Here is an 18473-nt window from a genome sequence, read left to right as displayed (position 1 = left end):
CATGATTAATAAATTCCAATCCTAGGTATATATCCAAGAGAAGTAAAAGCATATGTCCATACAGAAACATGTACCACCAAATGGATTGATGAATGTTCATAGCAGCATTATTCACAATAGACAAAAAGGTGAAAACAACCCAATGTCCATCAGTACATGAATAGATAAACAAATTGTGGTATAGTCATATAATGAAATATTTTCAGCCATAAAAAGGAATGAATTACTGATACATGTTAAAACTTGGATGAATCTTGAAAACATTATGCTAAGTGAAAGCAGCCACTCACAAAAGGTCATATATTGTATGATTCCTTCTTATGTGAAATACCAAGAAAAGGCAAATCCAGAGAGACTGAAAGCAGATTAGCGGTTGCCAGGGGTTGGTAGAGGGGGAAATGGGGAGTAATTACTTAATGGGCACAGGCTATTCTGGGATGATGAAATGTTATAAGACTAGAGAGAAGTGGTAGTTGCACAGCATTTTGAGTGTACTAGATTGTGCATTTAAAAATGATCGACTGTAGATTATTCAACCTTATAAAAGAAGGAAATCCTATCACATACTACAACATAGATGAGCATTAAGGACATTATGCTGAGTAAAATGAGCCAATCACAAAAGAACAAATACTATATGATTTCCCTTATATTAGCTATCCAGAGTGGTCAAAATTATGGGAACAGAAAGTAGAAAGAAAGGTGGATGCTGGGAGTGGGGGTAGAAGGAAATGGGGAGTTGTTCTATGGGTATAGAATTTCAGTTTTGGTAGATGAAAAAGTTCTAGAAATTTTTTATACAACAATGTGAATACAGTTAATACTACTGAACAGTACACTTAAAATGGTTAAGAGGATATATTTTATATTATGTTTTTATCACAATTTTTAATTTGAAAAATGGTTAACTGTAGAGAGTGAGCACCTACCTAGCCATAGCAGGAAGATGGCAGTGGAGTTGAGTGTTACCCAGGAGGAAATTAAGAAGGAGCTTGAGAAGCTCATGGATCCCGGAAGAAGACGTGCCACTGCTGCTGCGCATTTTCAACACCAACAACAGCCGCCACTACTGCATGGAAGGTGCCATCCAGCGAGCTGCAAATCTACACCTGGATGGACGCAACCTTGAAATAACTGACAAGTGTAGTAAAAGAAGTCTACCTAGAACATTTCAATTTTGCAATTGTCTTTAAGGATATTAAAAGACATAGTACTGGGTAAAAGAGATTGGCTGCACCATGTCTGGGAGACAAATCTATGACCCCACAGTCACAGAAGTTCCAGATAGGAGATTATTTGAACAGAGCCATCACCCCGCCAAATCAGGCACCACTCCTTCGGGGCGCATGAGGCATTAAATTTTATCGACTATTTCTTGAGTTTATTTTTCAGTTACATAAAACCTCCATTCATTATTGCTATTAAGCCTTTTAAACTCTTGACAAAAGATAATGCATCTATTTAGGAGTTAGGTTTAGCTGTGCTATGAAGTGAATATGAATAGAAAGTCCACGTTTCAAATCTCTTTGTAAAATATGAAGAAAGTATGCTTAGCGTTCTATGTAAAACTGTAGTGTTAAATATATGTGTGCAATCAAAAAATGGTTAACTGTATGTCATACAACTTTTAGCTCAAAAAAAATGCTAGATCAAAGAAAATGGTAGTGGTAGATAAAACAAGATTAGTAAAAAGTCAGTAACTATTGAAGCTGGATGATGGGTACATGGGGATTTCCTATTATCCTTTCTGCTTTTGTATATGTTGTATGGTACATAAAATTTTCCATAATGAAAAATAAAGAGAGAAGTTGTGCTTGTAAAATTGTAACAATATAATACTTGTTGTCTGTTTTCAGAAATTACCTTACCTTATTTATTTATTTATTTATTTATTTATTTATTTATTTATTATACTTTTTGTTTATTTTTCTATGGTGACATTGGTTAACGAAATCCAATAAGATTCAGCTGTACACTTTAACAGTAAAGCATATATATATACATATATATATATTTACACTATGTGTTCACCTCCCATAGTTATATTTCTTTCCATTTTCGACCCCCTTTACCCCATCTACCTGCGAACTCCCTCCTCTCCAGTACCCTCTAGTCTATAGTCCATATCCATGAGTCTCTGTTTGTTTGTCCTGTTCACTTATTGCTTTTAGGTTTATAGCCCACATATAAGTGATATCATGAGATTTTCAAATTATCCTGTCTGGCTTATTTCGCTAAGCATGATTATATCGAGGTAGATCCATGATGTGACAAATGGCAGTATTTCACCTCTTCTTATGGCTGAGTAATATTCCATTGTATATACGTACCATTGCTTCTTTATCCAATCACTTATCATAAGCTACTTTGGTGGATTCCATGTACTGGTCATTGTGAATAATGCTGCTATGAATATTGGTGTGCAAATAGTTTCTCAGATATGAGTTTTCAAGTCTTTGGGGTAAATACCCAGTAGAGGGATTGCTGGATCATATGGTAGATCAATTCTTAGCTTTCCGAGGAAATTCCATACAGTTTTCCATAGTGGCTGTACCAATTTTCAGTAGTGCATGAGGGTTCCTTTTTCTCCACAGCATCTCTAGTGTTTGTTATTACTTGTCCTGTTGATTATACCTATTCTAACAGGTGTGAGATGGTCTCACACTGTGGTTTTGACATGCATTTCCCTAATAGCTAGCAATGTTGAGCACTTTTTCAAATACTTGTTGACCATTTGTATGTCCTCTAAGGAGGAGTGTCTGTTCAGGACCTCTGCCTATATTTGATTGGATCGCTTTTTCTTATTGTTATTGAGTCGCATGAGTTAATTGTATATTTTGGATATTAGGCCCTTATCGCAGGCAATGCTTGCAAATATATTTTCCCATTCGGATGGTTGTCTCTTTACCTTGTTTATGATTTCTTTAGCTGAGCAGAAGCTCTTTAGTTTGATGTAGTCCCATTCATTTATTTTAGCTTATACTTCCCTTGCCTTTGAGGTCAACTTCATAAAATCCTCTTTAAGACCAAGGTCCATGAGATTAGTTTCTATGATTTCATCTATGCATTTTATTGTTTCCGGTGTTATATTCAGGTCCTTAATCCATTTTGAGTTAATTTTGGTGTGTGGTGATAGACAACAGTCTAGTTTCACTCTTTTGCAGGTGGCTTTCCAGTTTTCCCAGCACTATTTATTGAAGAGGCTTTCCTTTCTCCACTGTATGTTCTTGGCTGTTTTGTCAGAATTATTTGCCCATATAAATATGGGTATATTTCTGGACTTTTGATACTGTACCACTAGTCCGTATGTCTGTTTTGCTGCCAATACCATGCCATTTTGATTACTGTCTCTTTGTAATATAATTTGAAGTCAGGCAGAGTGATGCCTCCAGCCTCATTCTTTATTCTCAGGATGGCGTTGGCAGTTGGGAGTCTTTTGTGCCTCTATACAAATCTGATGATTTTTAGTTCTATTTCTTTAAAAATACCATTGAGATTTTGATGGGGATTGCATTAAATCTGTATAATACTTTAGGTAATGGGGTCATTTTAACTGTTGATTCTTCCAATCCTAAAACACAGAATATCTTTCCATTTCTTTGTATTTTCTTTGCTTTCTTTCAATAGGGTCTTATAGTTTTCATTATATAGATCCTTCACATGGTTCATTAGATTTAATACTAGATATTTTATTCTTTTTGTTGCAATTCCAAAAGGAATTGTTTTTTCCACTTCTTTTTCTGAAGCTTCATTATTAGAGTTTAGGAACGCTATGGATTTTTGAGCATTGATTTTGTATCCAGAAACTACTGTATTTGCTTATTGCTTCTAATAGTTTTTTTATGGAGTCTTAAATGTTTTCAATATATAGAATCATGTCATCCACAAATAGTGACAGTTTGACTTCTTTGTTTCCTATTTGGATGCCTTTTATATCTTTCTCTTGCCTGATTGCACTCGCTAGGACCTCCAATGTTATATTGAGTAACAGTGGCGTTAGTGGACAGACTTGCCTTGATCCTGATCTTAGAGGGAAGGTTTTTAGTTTTTCACCATGAAGTATAATGTTGGCTGAGGGTTTGCCATAGATGGCCTTTATTATGTTAAGGTACTTTGCTTCTATACTGATTTTGTTAAGTGTTTTGATCATAAATGGATGCTGTATCTTGTCGAAGGCTTTTTCTGCATCTATTGATATGATCATATGATTCTTATTTTTTAATTTGTTTGTGTAGTGTATCACATGAATTGATTTGCATATGCTGAACCATCCCTGTGTCTTTGGGTTAAAGCCCACTTGATCATGGTATATAATGTTTTTAATATGTTGCTTTATTAGGATTGCTAGTATCTTATTCAGGATTTTTGCATCTGTGTTCATGAGAGGAATTGGTCGGTAGTTTTTTTTCTTTGTGTTATTACCAGGTTTTGGTACCAGGGTGATGTTGGCCTCATAAAATGAGTGGGGAAGTATTGCCTCTTCTTCAATTTTTTGAAAAGTTTGAGGAGAATGGGCATTTGATCTTTGAATGTTTGGTAGAATTCACTGGTGAAGCCATCTGGTTGTGAACTTTTACTTTTTGTAGGTTTTTAGTGATTGTTTCACTTTCCATACTGCTGATCGGTCTATTTAGACTTTTCCAGTTCTGCTTGATTCAGTCTAGGAAAGTTGTATTTTTATAAGTACTGGCCATATCTTCTAGATTATTTAATTTGGTGTTATATACTTTTTCATAGTGTTCTTGTATAATCCTTTGCATTTCTGCGATGTCAAGTCATAATTTCTCCTCTTTCATCCCTGATTTTGTTTACTTATGTCCTTCTCTTTTATCTTTAGTGAGTCTAGCCAGGATTTTGTCAATTTTATTAACCTTCTCAAAAAACCAGCTCTTTGTTGCATTTATTTTTGCTATTGTTTTTTTGTTTTCAATTTCATTTATTTCTGCTCTAATTTTGACTATTTCGTTCCTACTGTTGACTTTAGGCTTCCTTTGTTCTTCCTTTTCTAGTTTTTTAAGATGTAGCATTAGGTTGTTTATTTGGGCTCATTCTTATTTTTGGAGGTAGGCCTTTAATGATAGAAACTCTCCTCTTATGACCGCTTTTGCCGTGTCTCAAAAGTTTTGATATGTTGTACTATCATTATCATTTGTGTCTATGTATCTCTTGATCTCTGTTTTTATTCCTTCTCTGACCCAATTATTCTTCAATAGGATGTTGTTTAATCTCCATGATTGTGGTTCTTTCTATTTTATTTTTGCAGTTGACCTCTAGTTTCAAAGCATTATGATCAGAGAATATGGCTGGTATGATTTGAACACTCTTATATTTGTTGAGGGCATCTCTCTGTCCCTGTATGTGGTTAATCCTTGATAATGTTCTATGTCCACTAGAGAGGAACATATAAGCAGCTGTTTGGGGATGGAAGGCCATGTAAATGTCGATTATGTCTAGTTTGTCTAATGTGTCATTTAAGGATGTTATTTCCTTATTGATTTTCTGTTTGGATGATCTGTCCATATCCAACAGTGGGGTATTTAGGTCCCCTACTATAATAGTGTTTTGGTCTGTTTCTTCCTTTATTTATCTTAGTAATTGCTTTACATATTTCAGGGTTTCCTGATTGGGAGCATAGATGTTAATAAGTGTTATGTCTTCTTGGTGCATGATTCCCTTTATCATTATGAAATGTCCCTCAGCACTTTTCTTTACCTTTTTTATTTTGAAGTCTATTTCACCTGATATTAGTACCACTACTCCCACTTTTCTCTGAATGCCATTTGCTTGAAATATCACTTTCCACACTTTCACTTTGAGTCTATATTTGTTTTTGGAGCTGAGATGTGTCTCCTGGAGGCAGCATATGGCTGGATTTTGTTTTTTGATCCATTCTCCAACCCTGTGCCTTTTTATTGGTGGATTCAGCCCATTTACATTTAGGGTAATTATTGAAATATGAGGTCTTCTTATAGCCATTTTATCTTTTGATTTCTGGTAGCTTGGTGTTTCCATTGCTTCCTTCTCCTTGTGTTTCTTTTTTCTTTATTGTGGTTGGCTGTTGTGTATTTTCCCTCTGTTTTTTTTCTTGTTTTATGTTAATATTTCAGTTCTGAATCTCCTGTGTGTGGTTACTATTGCAAATATGTAAAGTACAGTTATATATATATACGATCATCAATTTTCTTCTGCTTGTGTCTTTTCTCCATTTACTTTTGCAAATTTGCATCTTTGAATCCTCCCCTTTTCAGTGATTGTCATTCAATTTGTCCCTATGTATGCTGAACATTCTTACTATCTTGCTATGGGAAATCTCTTCTTATTATTTAAGCTTATAATGCCCTATTCTTAGTAAGGGGTGCAGTCCTCTGGTTCTCTTTGTCTGATAGTCACCTTACTCCTAATTATGTCTTTTTATTGTCATTTTGGTTTAGGTGACCTGACCCCTATCAGTATTTCCTGTAGTGCAGACCTCCTACTGGAGAATTCCCTCAAGTTTTGTGTGTACAGAAAGGTCTTAATTTCTCCTTCATATCTAAAGAAGAGCTTAGACAAATTCATTATTCTAGGTTGATAGTTCCTTTCACTTATTAATTTGAATATTTGATTCCACTCTTTTCTGATTTTTAAAGTTGGTGCTGAGAAGTCTGATAATAATCTAATCGGTTTTCCTTTATAGAGTACCATCTTCTTTTTCCTGGCTGCACTAAGAATTCTGTCTTTATTGTTGATTTTTCATAATATTAATATAATATGTCTTGGTGAAGGCCTTTTTGGGTCGAGATAACAAGGTGCTCTGTTAACTTCTTGAATTCCAAGCTCCAGCTCATTCCTTAGATTGTTGAAATTCTTGTGAACTATTTGTCTGAAAATGCTTTCTAGTCCCTGCTCCTTTTCCTCATGTATGATATGCCCATTAATTATTCTTATGTTTCCTCTCCTGATGTTATCAGCTAGTTCTTGTATTTCTGTTTCATTATTTTTCGTTCTTCGGTTTCTCTCTTCTTCCTTTTGACTTACTTCTAGATTTCTGTCTTTGATATCACTGACTCTTTCCTCCAGTTGGTTGACTCTATTTCCTAAGCTTGATATATCAGTTTTCAACTCTTGCAGTGTGCTCTTTATCCCCATAAAATCTATTCTGTTCTTTTTGAGGGTTTCAATCATCTCCTTTCTGAAGATCTCATTCTGCTCATCTAGTAGTTTTTTTCAATTCCTTAAACTGTTGATATGACCATTTTGGATCTCATTGAGTTTTTCGGAGGTACCATCCTGAATTCCCTGTCATTCAAGTTGCATTTTTCCACGTCTGTAATCTTATTTTCTGGAGATTTTTCTCTTTCTTTCTGAGATGCTTTATCATCTTGGTTATTCATGGTGTTTAAAGGACTATTTCTCTGCCTGGGCATTAATGGAATTGTATTCTGCTTCTTTTTTTTTTTCCAGAAAGAAGATTTATTATATAAAAGTCTCTCTTTAGCCTACTGAAAAGAAGGCATTTTTCTTTTGGTTTCCAATAGGTGGCTTCTAAGCCTCTTGGATCTCTGCTTTATATAAAGCCTTAAAATGCCTTTTTCTTTTCTGATATTTATTTAATCATGCTCACTACCCTCAGTTTTAGTCCCTGTCAGTTTTAGCAACAGTTTTGGTAGTGTTTGCTCAGATTCCCCTGAGGCCCCATGGTGTTTGATCTCAGAGGATATGGGGGGAGGGGCCCTCTGTGTTGGCAGTTGAGGGCTGTTGGTCAGCCTCAGTTTTGCAACTGCGACTGGTAAAAATCAATTGTTGTTTGCTGTCTCGCTTCTGCTTTCTGCCCTGATGACTTGGCCCTGCCGTCGGCCACGTGGAGCTCACAACTCTCCCAGGCAGGGCTGTTCCGGTAACTCACCACACCTTCTCCCTTCCCCCTCCTACTACTGGGAGCTTCAGCTGCAAGGCAGCTTCTTTGTGTCTCCCAATCTACCTCTGGACTCCTGGGATTCCAACCTGTGGTATCTCTTATGCACAGATCCCACACTCAGACATGCTGGTTTGCAGTTTGAGTGTTTTTGTCGAGTTTTAGATGTTCAGCTTATTGTTGTGTCAAAGGGAGAGATCTGGGGACATCTCTCACTCTCCCACATTTTGCCAAACTCAGGAATTTCTTTACTTTAAAAGCCTGAAATAATAATACCCTGATAAACTGCTTTCATGTGCTGGTTTAATGGCAAAGAAATACTGCCCAGGAAGCCAGAGAATATTGGGAATGGTGATGTCTAAAGGAACACATTCATATAGTTGTTATTATTATATAATGTCCTGCCTTTTAAAATGATTTGGCATGTCAAACATCTACTGAACGTCCATAAAAGATACTAGGAGAATGAAAACATGTTATAGAATTAATTTATAGGCAGTATTTACCAATTAGACATCATACTGAAATATACTATCTGCCTAGTGATTGCAGTTTCTATGACATTCAGAATCACATTTTAAACATATGAACCACTGGGGCTGCCATACTGAGCAATTCTAGAGAGCACCAATCACATCCTAGGCTATTCTAATGGCAGCCCCCTGGAGATGTGTAGGGACAGTCTGCTCAGCTGTCTGCAAGTGGCCTTGTGCTATATAAACTCATTCTCCTCATTCCCCTGGGATATTGGTTGAAAGAAAGGTTATAAACAAACAAACAAATGAACACATAAACAAAATAAACAAAAAACAGAGTCTTACAGGGCTCAGAGTCTGAATCTAGCAAAGATGGAATTAGAATAATTACAAGTGGATATAAACTATTACAGTCTTCGATTTCTAAAAAATCAAGAGTTATCTAGAGTGAAATAATGAATTCTGAAACAGCTGATTTAAAGAGTAATGATGTTATAAAACAAAGTGTTTGTGTTTATCCCTTTGCTCCAATTGTATCTATTACAAAAAAAAATTTCTTCATATTAGGTTGCAGTGAAAACAAAATATAAGAGGGTGGAAGTTACACAGATATACATACATACATACATGTATATACAAAATGAGTGTTTTATTATTTACAATTCTAGCTCAATAAGGGTGAGTGTGTGTGTATGTGTGTGTGTTTATTTAGTCAATGTTGGCATGCCTGAAGGCTCAGTCTTTGGACCTATTCTCTAGCTACTTCTCTCACTCCCTTGATGGTTCTGTATACTATCTGCACCAGCGCTGTCCAATAGAAAAATAATGTGAGCCACATAGCATTGTAAATCTTCCAGTAGTAATGCTCAGAAAGTCAAAAGAACAGGTGAAATTAATTTTAATGTATTTTAATGTATTTTCTTTAACCCAATATATTCAAAATATTATAATTTCACATAATCGTTAATGTAATATTTCCCTTTTTTTCTGTATTAAATCTTTGAAATCTAGTGCTCATTTTGCCCTTACAGCACGTCTCATTCAGACTAGCCTCATTTCAAGTGTTTCATAGCCAAATGTGGCTAGTGGCTACTATATTTGACAGCACAGATCTATATGCTGACAACCTCCAAATTTACTTCTTCAGCTTAGATCTCTTCCCTGAACTGCAGACTTGTACAACCAAGTGTCAGCTCAACTGCCTTACCTGGATTTAGTAGGGGTATTACTGATTTAATATGTCCAAAACGAAGCTTCTCATCTTCCCTCAAAATCATTTCAAAGGTTTATACACCTCAGTTAATGGCAACTCCATTTTTCCAGTTGTTCAGACTCATAGCCTTGGAGCCATCTGGACTTCTTTCTCTCACACCCTACATCTAGTCAATCAACAAATGGAGCTCAACTTTCAAACTATAAGGCAATTTCTCACCACCTCCACTGCCGATACTCTGGTTCAAAGCACCATCATCTCTTACTTAGGTAATGCATCAGCATTCCACATGGTCTCCTTGCTTGCAGTCCTGGCCCCTTCAGTTTGTTCACAACATAGCAGTCAGTGACTCTGTTAAAATGAAAGTCAATCTGCTCAGAATCCTTCACTGGCTCCTCATTTCACTCAGCAAAAGCCAAAGTTCTAACAATGGTTCACATACTCTGGTGATTTTTCTGCCCTCCTCTCTATTCTCCCCATGGTTTACTCACACCAGGCCTATTGGCTTCTTTGCTGATTCTCAAATATTCCAGGTAGGCTCCAGCCTCTAGACATTTTCACTTGCTGTCACCTCTTTTTGGAATGCTGTTACTTCAGATATCCCCGTGGCTTCCTCTCTGCTCTCCTTCCAACATTTTGCTCCAATGCTACGTTTTCAGTGAGGCCCTCCCTGAACACCCTATTTAAAATAGCAACCTACGCCCATCCCACACTCCCTATTCTTTTCCTTATTTTCTTTTCTCCCCAAAGGACTTATTACCTATATATTTTGTTAATATTTGTCTCTCCCTAGTAGAATATAAGCTCTCTATGGGCAGAACTTTTTGTCTGTTTTAGCCATTGCTATATCTACAGAACCTAGAACAGTGATTGGCACATAGTAGATGCACAATAAATATTTGTTGAATGACTGAATGCTATCAAATTCCTATGCAGCATCATTGTTTATAATATGAACATACATGATAAAAATACACAAAAAGCCCTTTTCTTGTTTTTAAACACTGCTTTTAATATATCACATTTTATAACAACACTTAAAAATACAAGATATCTGAGCTTAATATATTTTATTCTTAATAATATAAAAATAATTCAATTTTCTAAGTGTGTTATTATAGGTATTTTGGTATCTTATAAAGTTTATAAAGCATTTGAATCAAATCGTAATAATTTCTTAGAGCAAGTAATTTCTCAGCAAAATGTCTTTGTTCTTTAGTTTTTGACTTTAATTCAAATGAGCATTATATCTTGAGTTCCTGGTGGAATTCCACTGGCATGTGATAATTTTCAGAGTGGCCTCGGTCAAATACACATGGGGAATACCGTTTAGTATTATCCTGTGGAACCTACTCCATCTCCTTGGTTCTTTCCTTAATTTTCTGGACTTCCTCCAGTTCAGTGACTTTAGATAGTCACTTGCTCTTATCTCCTGATTTGTGAATGTAACAGAGCCCAGATCTCTCAACATTCATTGCCTTGTCATTGTATTGTTTTGCTGCTAGTAGTGAGAGAGCAATTTTTCCCTCTTAGAGGATTTAGTCTTTGTGTCTAATCCTTAATGACTATTGACCTTGCTTTAATTTTCTCTTGAAATGGATGAAAATGTCTACAGAGTCAATGCATTTTTGACTTCTTGTACTCCTCACAGTACTCCTGAGATTTTTTTTTCTACTACTGTGTGATGGTATTAGAAAGTGAGCCCTTTGAGAGGTGATTAGGTCATGAGGGTAGAAGCTTCATGAATGGGAATAGTGCTCTTATAAAAGAGACCCCACAGAGCTCCCTAGCCCCTTCCAGCATGTGATGATGCAACGAGAAGTCTGTGACCTGAAGAGGTCCTTCACCTGACAATGCTGGCACTTTGATTTCAGACTTCCAGCATTCAGAACTATAAGAAATAAATTTCTGTTGTTTTTAAGTGACCCATTCTATGATATTTTGTTACAGCAGCCTGAACAGACTAAGATATATATACACACACACACACACACATGTGAACATGTGCATATATACATACATGAAGTCTGTGATACACTTCCCATGGAAGTTTTCCTACTTTTGCTACAAATATATTTATCCTTAAACTATAGTTTCTCCCCTCCTTTTCATTGTCCATCTTCTAAAACGAATGGGCTACCACTGCTTCCCCTTTAATTGCCACTCACTTGTTCCTTAGCTTCCTGCCACCTGGACTCTCATCACTGTGTCAAACAATCTTCTTACTTGAAAGTCATCACCGTATTCGATAACCTTTCTTCAATCCTCATTGTTCCTCATCCCCTCCCTCTGGAATCTCTTCTCCCTTAAACATTCTTATGGACTAGTCCTTGTGACATCAAGAAAGACAGGGGCACAGGGCATTTGTTCTGCTTTGCCACTCCTTGGCAGGCTAGTTTCCTCTCCACACTTACAGTTTCATACATCCTAATGTGCATTTCTAGCTGCTTGTTCTGCTGTTGCCTTAAGCTGAACATGTCAGAAATAAAGCTCCTTATCTACCACAAAGCCAGCTTCCCTATCTTCTTTTTTTTCCTGCCAATGACATCATTACCGGACATAAAACCTGAGTCATTTTTGACTCTCTTCTTGACTTTACACCAACACTCTATCAATCACCTAGTCTTGTTGATTCTTTTTTAAAAAAAAAAATGTTTCAAATTTATGAAATATTTCAAACATGCAGGAAGGAGCAAGCAATAAACACCTGTTTAAAACCCACTCAGACTTGATAAATCTTAATATGTTGCCATTTGGGCTCAGAGTTTTTCTTTTCTTTCTTCAAAATTTTCTAGGTTTATTGAGATGTAATAGACATACATCTCTATAGGTATACCACATAATGACTTCACATACATATATTGTGAAATGACTACCACAATAAGTTTAGTTAACATCCATCTCCTTGTATAGTTAGAACATTTTTTTTCAGTTTTTCAAAAAGTAAAACATTAATAATATATTTGAAATCTCCTCTCTACCTTTCCTCAATCCCTTAGAGGTAATCATTATCTAAATTCTGTGTATAACTTCCCATGCAAGGTTTTATACTTTTACTGCATATACATTTATCCATAAACCATATATTGTTTTGTGTATTTTAAAGTTTTACATAAATGGTGTAGTATACATATCATCCTCCAACTTGTTTTTGTAATTCAACATGATTTTTTAGTGTTATCCATATTAACACATATATATCTGATTTATTCCTTTGAACTATTATACATTATTTTATTGTATGAATATACTACAATTTATTTCCCATTCTCCAACTGACTTGTAGGTTATTTCCAGTTTTTCACCATCATGGATGATAATGGAATGAACATTTTTGTACATGTTTCCTTGTGCACCTATGTAAGAGCTTTCTGGAGTTTGTAAAGGCAGGCCCATTAGCATTGGCTAGACTCTCCTGTACCTTTCCCATAAATTAGCAAATTGTTCTTCAAAGCGATGGGACAGTTACACACAAGCAATTTATGAAAATCCCCCTTTCTCCTCATCCTCATGATTATTTGGTATTATCAAAATTTCTTCTAAAAACATTGACATTGTTTTCATATTTAAGTATTTAATCAGATTGGGATTTATTTTTGTGCATGGTGTGTGGTAATGATCTAATATTATTAACCTCTTTCAATTTCGACAACCTATATTCTAGCACCATTTAATAAACAGTCTATCTTCTCTCCTCTTATTTGTAAAGTCACCTCTGTCATATACCATGTTTCCATATATGGGTAAGTCTGTTCTGGGTTCTCCGTTCCACTCCATTAAACCTCTTATCCATCCCTGTGTCACTATGTCTTCATTGTTATATTTTTATAATAAGTTATTATATCTGGTAATGAAAATTTTTCATATTGTTCTTCAAAATGTGTTGATTATTGACACTTTTCTATATGAATTGGAGGATAGACATTAAATTTCACACAAAAAATTGTGGGGTTTTTATTAAAATTGTATTGAATTTATAGATCATGAACATGAACATGTACACTGAACATGGCGTACCTCTCTCATTAGTAATGTCATCTTATAATTTTCACCAAAAGATTTCATATATATTTTGTTAAATTTACTTAACAAAAAGCTAGTTCTTTAATAGTTTAGTCTTATTGTGTGATCTTTTATCCTCTTTTTTTTTTGGATTAGCCATTATATTATAGAGAACCTATTGAATTTTTAGCATTGGTCTCGTATCAGCAATCTTGTTGAGTTCTCTTATAGGTTCTAATAGTTTGTGGATTATCTTGGATTTTCTGTAGAGACAATCACATCATCTGCAAGTAACATCAGCTTTGTTTCTTCCTAATTCTTACACTTTTTTGTTTCTTTCTTATGCTGCTCTCATCTCTCACCTGAACTGCAGTAATTGTCACCTAACTAGTCTTCTTGGTTCCATTCTTGGCCCCTACAATTCATTCTTCAGAAAGCAGCCATAGTAATCTAGAAAAACATTAAGTTGAATGATATTTTTCTTTGGCATAAAGCTTTTCAAAGGTTTCTAATTGTTTTTAGAAAAATGAAGAAGTTGAACTAAAAAATCTACAGTGTCTTGTCTGGATCATTTTAGCATTGTACAACATCCTGTATAGTGTTGAATAGCAGGCACGATTTCCATATTAATGAGAATACTTCTAAAGTATTATTAACATTAAGGATGATATTTGCTGTTTTTTGGTAGATACTCTTTATCAACTTAAGAATCTTCTCTTCTATTCCAAGCTTGCCACAGTTTTATCATGAATGAGTGATGAATTTCATCAGATACTTTCTTTCCCTGGATATATTGATATGATCACATATTTTTTCACTTTCATATATTAAATAGTGATTTACATTAAATTATTTTCTGATGCTGAACTATTCTCTGCAATATTTTGATTCATTCTATACATATACAGTAGTTATTCCTTTCTTCCCATCCCCACTGTTACCACTCTATTTTTTAGTCTTTGCTGACAACAATAGAGTGCACATTGCCTTCAGTTAAGTCTTTTCCAAAGACTGTTTTTTTCCTCATGTCTTTCTGTTTTAAAACCCTCATGGGATCCCCCATTATCTGGAGAATAAAGTCAAAGCACTGCACCTGACCCCCAAATATCTTTCAAATCATTTACGTCATTTTTAACACCTTTCTCGCTGGGCTGATTTTACTCATTAATCCTCAAATATGCCTTTCCTATTTTTACATCCGTGCCTCACAGGAAGCAGAGCATTTTTGATCCAGAGTAGACATTGTAGAGTTTTAGTTCAACCTCCTCATTTTTCTAAAAACAATGAGAAACTGTTGAAGAGTTTCAAGCCAAAGAAGAATATCATCCAACTTAATGTTTTTCTAAGATTACTACAGGTGCTTTGTGAAGAATAGATTATAAGGTCCAAGAATGGAACCAAGAAGACCAGTTAGGAGGTAATTACTGTAGCTCAGGTGAGAGATGATGGTAGATGGTAGTTGGGACTAGAGTGGAAGAAGTAAGGATGAAAATATGCAGACAAGATATATATATATATATATATATATATATATATATATATATATATATATATATAATGTATAATGTTTTGGGGTTTTTTTTTTTGGATATACATATAGAGCCTGTTGAAGAATGAATGTCAGGACAAGATAGGAATGAAGGACCAAGGATGACTTCCAGATTTGGGGCTTTAAAAATTGGCCGGATGGCTGTGCCACTTATTAATATGGGAAAGACTGATGGGGATTGCAGAGAACTTTAGAGAAGAGATCAAGAGTAACGTTTTGGACATGCTGAGTTTGAGATGTTTGTGAGAGAGCAAAGCGAAATTCTCTGACCTTACCTGTGGAGTGCTTGTATTGGCCTCTATACATAAATGTTCTGTAGAGTACCCAATGATGGGGAAAGAAAGCTTCTCTTCCCTTGCTAGACATATAAATCTCAGTATTGGCTATGCCTACTATTCCAATCTAATCCCATAATTCCCTGTTGAAGCAAGTTGCACTGGGCTGTTCCTTAACAGTAGCCAATAATTTGGACCAGAGATGGGTACTTAGCCAATGATGTCACTCTGTAGACTGGCTGGCAACATCTGAGTTGGCTTTTTGCAATAGTCTCTGCCCACTATGGGTGTTAGTAATCAACTTGGTCAGAATCTCTCTTTCTGGAATCAAATACTTGGTGTCCGAAGAAAGAAGAAGACATAAAAAAGAAGAGAGCATCAGAGTTTTGTTGACATAGTGCTAAACTGAAGATCAATTCTTTTAGCTGAAAGAGTGACAACAGTCCCTAAATCTTCCATCAGAGTAGAAAAGAACAAAAGGCAGAAACTACCTTACAATAAGAAAACACTTTTAAGGCTGCTATAAATATTTAAGCAGTAGCTACATATTTGGCATATAGAAAAACTACCATATATGTGTTTGGGAAAAAGTTTTGATTTTCTAAAAATCAAGACCACATATATTAATTTTACAAAAAAACCTTTCTTTAAAAACTTAAACATTGTTGCTTTAGAACTTGTATACAGATATGTCAACCACAACATTATTTAAAAATTTTTTTAGAATAACATTATCTTGAAAAATTGAAAATAAATCTACATGTTGAATATAACTATTAAATCTGTTATAGTATAGCCATTTATTTATTTTTAAATATATTTTATAAATTTTTAATTATAGTTGGCATACAATATTATATTAGTTTCAGGTATACAACATAGTGATTAAATATCTATATAAAGCACAAAGTGATCACCCCAAGAAATCCAGCATTCCTCCAACACTGTACATAGTTATTACAATATTATCAGCTATATTCTTTATGCTATACTTTCTATCTCCATGGCTATTTTGTAACTACCAATTTGTACATCCACATCCTTTGACATTTTAATTATAATGTGTTTTGGTGTGGACCTCTTTGAGTTCATCTTGTTTGGAACTCTCTGAACTTCCTGGGTTTGTACGTCTGTTTCATTCACCAGGTGAGGGAAGTTTTCCATCATTATTTCTTCAAATAGGTTTTTATTTCCTTGCGCGCGCGCGCGCTCTCTCTCTCTCTCTCTCTCTCTCTCCCCCCCCCCCCCCCCCCCCCCCCCCCCCCGCTCTTTCTCCCTCTCTCTTCTAGTATCCCGATGATGAGAATTTTGTTATGCTTGACGTTGCCCCAGAGGCCCCTTAAACTATCGTCATATATTTGGATTCCATTTTTCTTGTTGCTGTTCTGATTGGGTATTCTCCGCTACCCCATCCTCTAAATTGCTGATTCGATCCTCCGCTTCGCCTAATCTGTTGATTCCCTCTAATGTACTCTTCATCTCAGATATTATATCCTTCATTTCTGACTGGCTCCCTATTATGTTTTCTATTTCCATTTTTATGTTTTCAATCTCTTTGTTAAAGTTCTTACTGAGTTCATCTACTCTTCCCCTAAGTTCATGGAGCATCCTTATAACCAGTGTTTTGAACTCTGCATCTGGTAGGTTGCTTGTCTCCATTTTGCCGAGTCCTTTTTCTGGGGCTTTGTTCTTTTCTTTCATATGGGACATGCTTCTTTGTCTCCCCATTTTGTCTGCCTCCCTGTGTCTGTTTTGAGTATTAAGTAGGGCTCCTAAGTCTCCTGTTCTTAGTAGTGTGGCCTTATGTAGTAGGTGTCTTGTGGGTCCCAGCGGCACAGTCCTGGGAGGGGTCCAGCTGCAGGCTAAGTTCAGTTGCAGCCTATGCACTTTTGGGGCCATCTGGTAAGAGTCACCATGCAATACACATATGCCTGCTACCTGTGCTGAGTTTGCAGTTGCCTCGAGAAGTCAAGCCAGAAACTGAGGTCAGCTGCCGCTAGTGCAGAGCTTGAGACAGCTCAGCAAGAGGCACAGGGCACTTGGAGAACAGATGCTGCTTCAATGGATTTCATGAGCATTTGAGAGATTTTATGAAAGCCCCCAGGAGGAGCCAAGACAGGACGTTTGTGTGGAATAAACCACTGGAAGCAGTGTGGGTGGGCCCACAAGTTGAAAGAGGTGGAGTCTCAGGGAATATCTTGGGCAGAGTGACCTGTGCTATTCAGGTTGATGGCAATTCAGATATGGTGGTGCCTGAGTCTGATGGCTGGAAGTGGAGAAGGCTCAACAAAGGAACAATGGCTTCTGCTAGCACTTCTGCCCAGGAGAAAGCCTCCCCTCAAACCCTTGTTCTGAAGCCAGACAGCTCACTGGCTCCCTGTACGGCCCTGGCTCTCCTTGAGAAGCTTTCCCAGTCCGAAGCTCAGAGAAAGTGAGTCCATCAGTGTGTTAAGTCTGGGCATGGGCCCTTTAAGAGTAAGGTCTCTACTTCCTGCAGCCCCCCCCCCCGTTTCACTCAGCTGTAACCTCTACTGATTTTCACGGCCAGAGGTTGTGGGGACTTCTCTTCCTGGCACTGGAACCCTAGGCTGGGGAGCCCAATGTGGGGGTGAGACTCTTCACTCCTCAGATGGGGGAGGTGGCTCTGTAGCCAAGAGAGCCCTTTTATGATCTCCGCACATGGTTGTGGGAGCTGGCCATTTTGCATCTCTGCCCCTCCTACTGGTTTGAGGTGACCTCTTTTTTTGTCCCTAGTGTAGGCCTTCTGTTCAGCCAGACCTCAAATGACTCTGTGTGCTTGTTGTTCTATAGTTCATTATAATTTTGGTGTGGTCTCTAGAGGAGGTGTGCACAGCTTCTACCTTCTATGCCATCTTGACCTGTCTCATAGTATGGCCATTTAAAATCATGTTTTCGTTAATGATTTGAAAAAAAATGGTAATATTAATTTTGTTAAAGTGACATTTTAAAAAACTGTAAATATAGTATTATACCAATTTCATATGTGTGAGTATATACTTCTTTTGGCCACAGCCTCTAGAAGATGCTAGTAGTAGAATATCAG

General features: G+C 36.4%; 1 protein-coding gene across 1 annotated transcript in view; it reads right to left on the bottom strand.

The window, feature by feature from the left end:
* Window positions 1-18473, bottom strand: part of WDR44 (WD repeat domain 44) — a 185690-nt gene that overhangs the window by 52085 nt on the left and 115132 nt on the right. Inside the window, exon 20 of the transcript XR_001594393.2 lies at window positions 9849-9934. The gene's annotated coding sequence lies outside the window, so the exon portion shown is untranslated. The remainder of the gene's footprint in view (window positions 1-9848; window positions 9935-18473) is intronic.

The sequence above is a fragment of the Rousettus aegyptiacus genome, unplaced genomic scaffold (assembly GCF_014176215.1).
Source record: "Rousettus aegyptiacus isolate mRouAeg1 unplaced genomic scaffold, mRouAeg1.p scaffold_m13_p_9, whole genome shotgun sequence".
Classification (NCBI taxonomy): Eukaryota; Metazoa; Chordata; class Mammalia; order Chiroptera; family Pteropodidae; genus Rousettus; species Rousettus aegyptiacus.
Note: the sequence above shows the minus strand (reverse complement) of the source record. Positions and strands in the feature narration are given on the sequence as shown.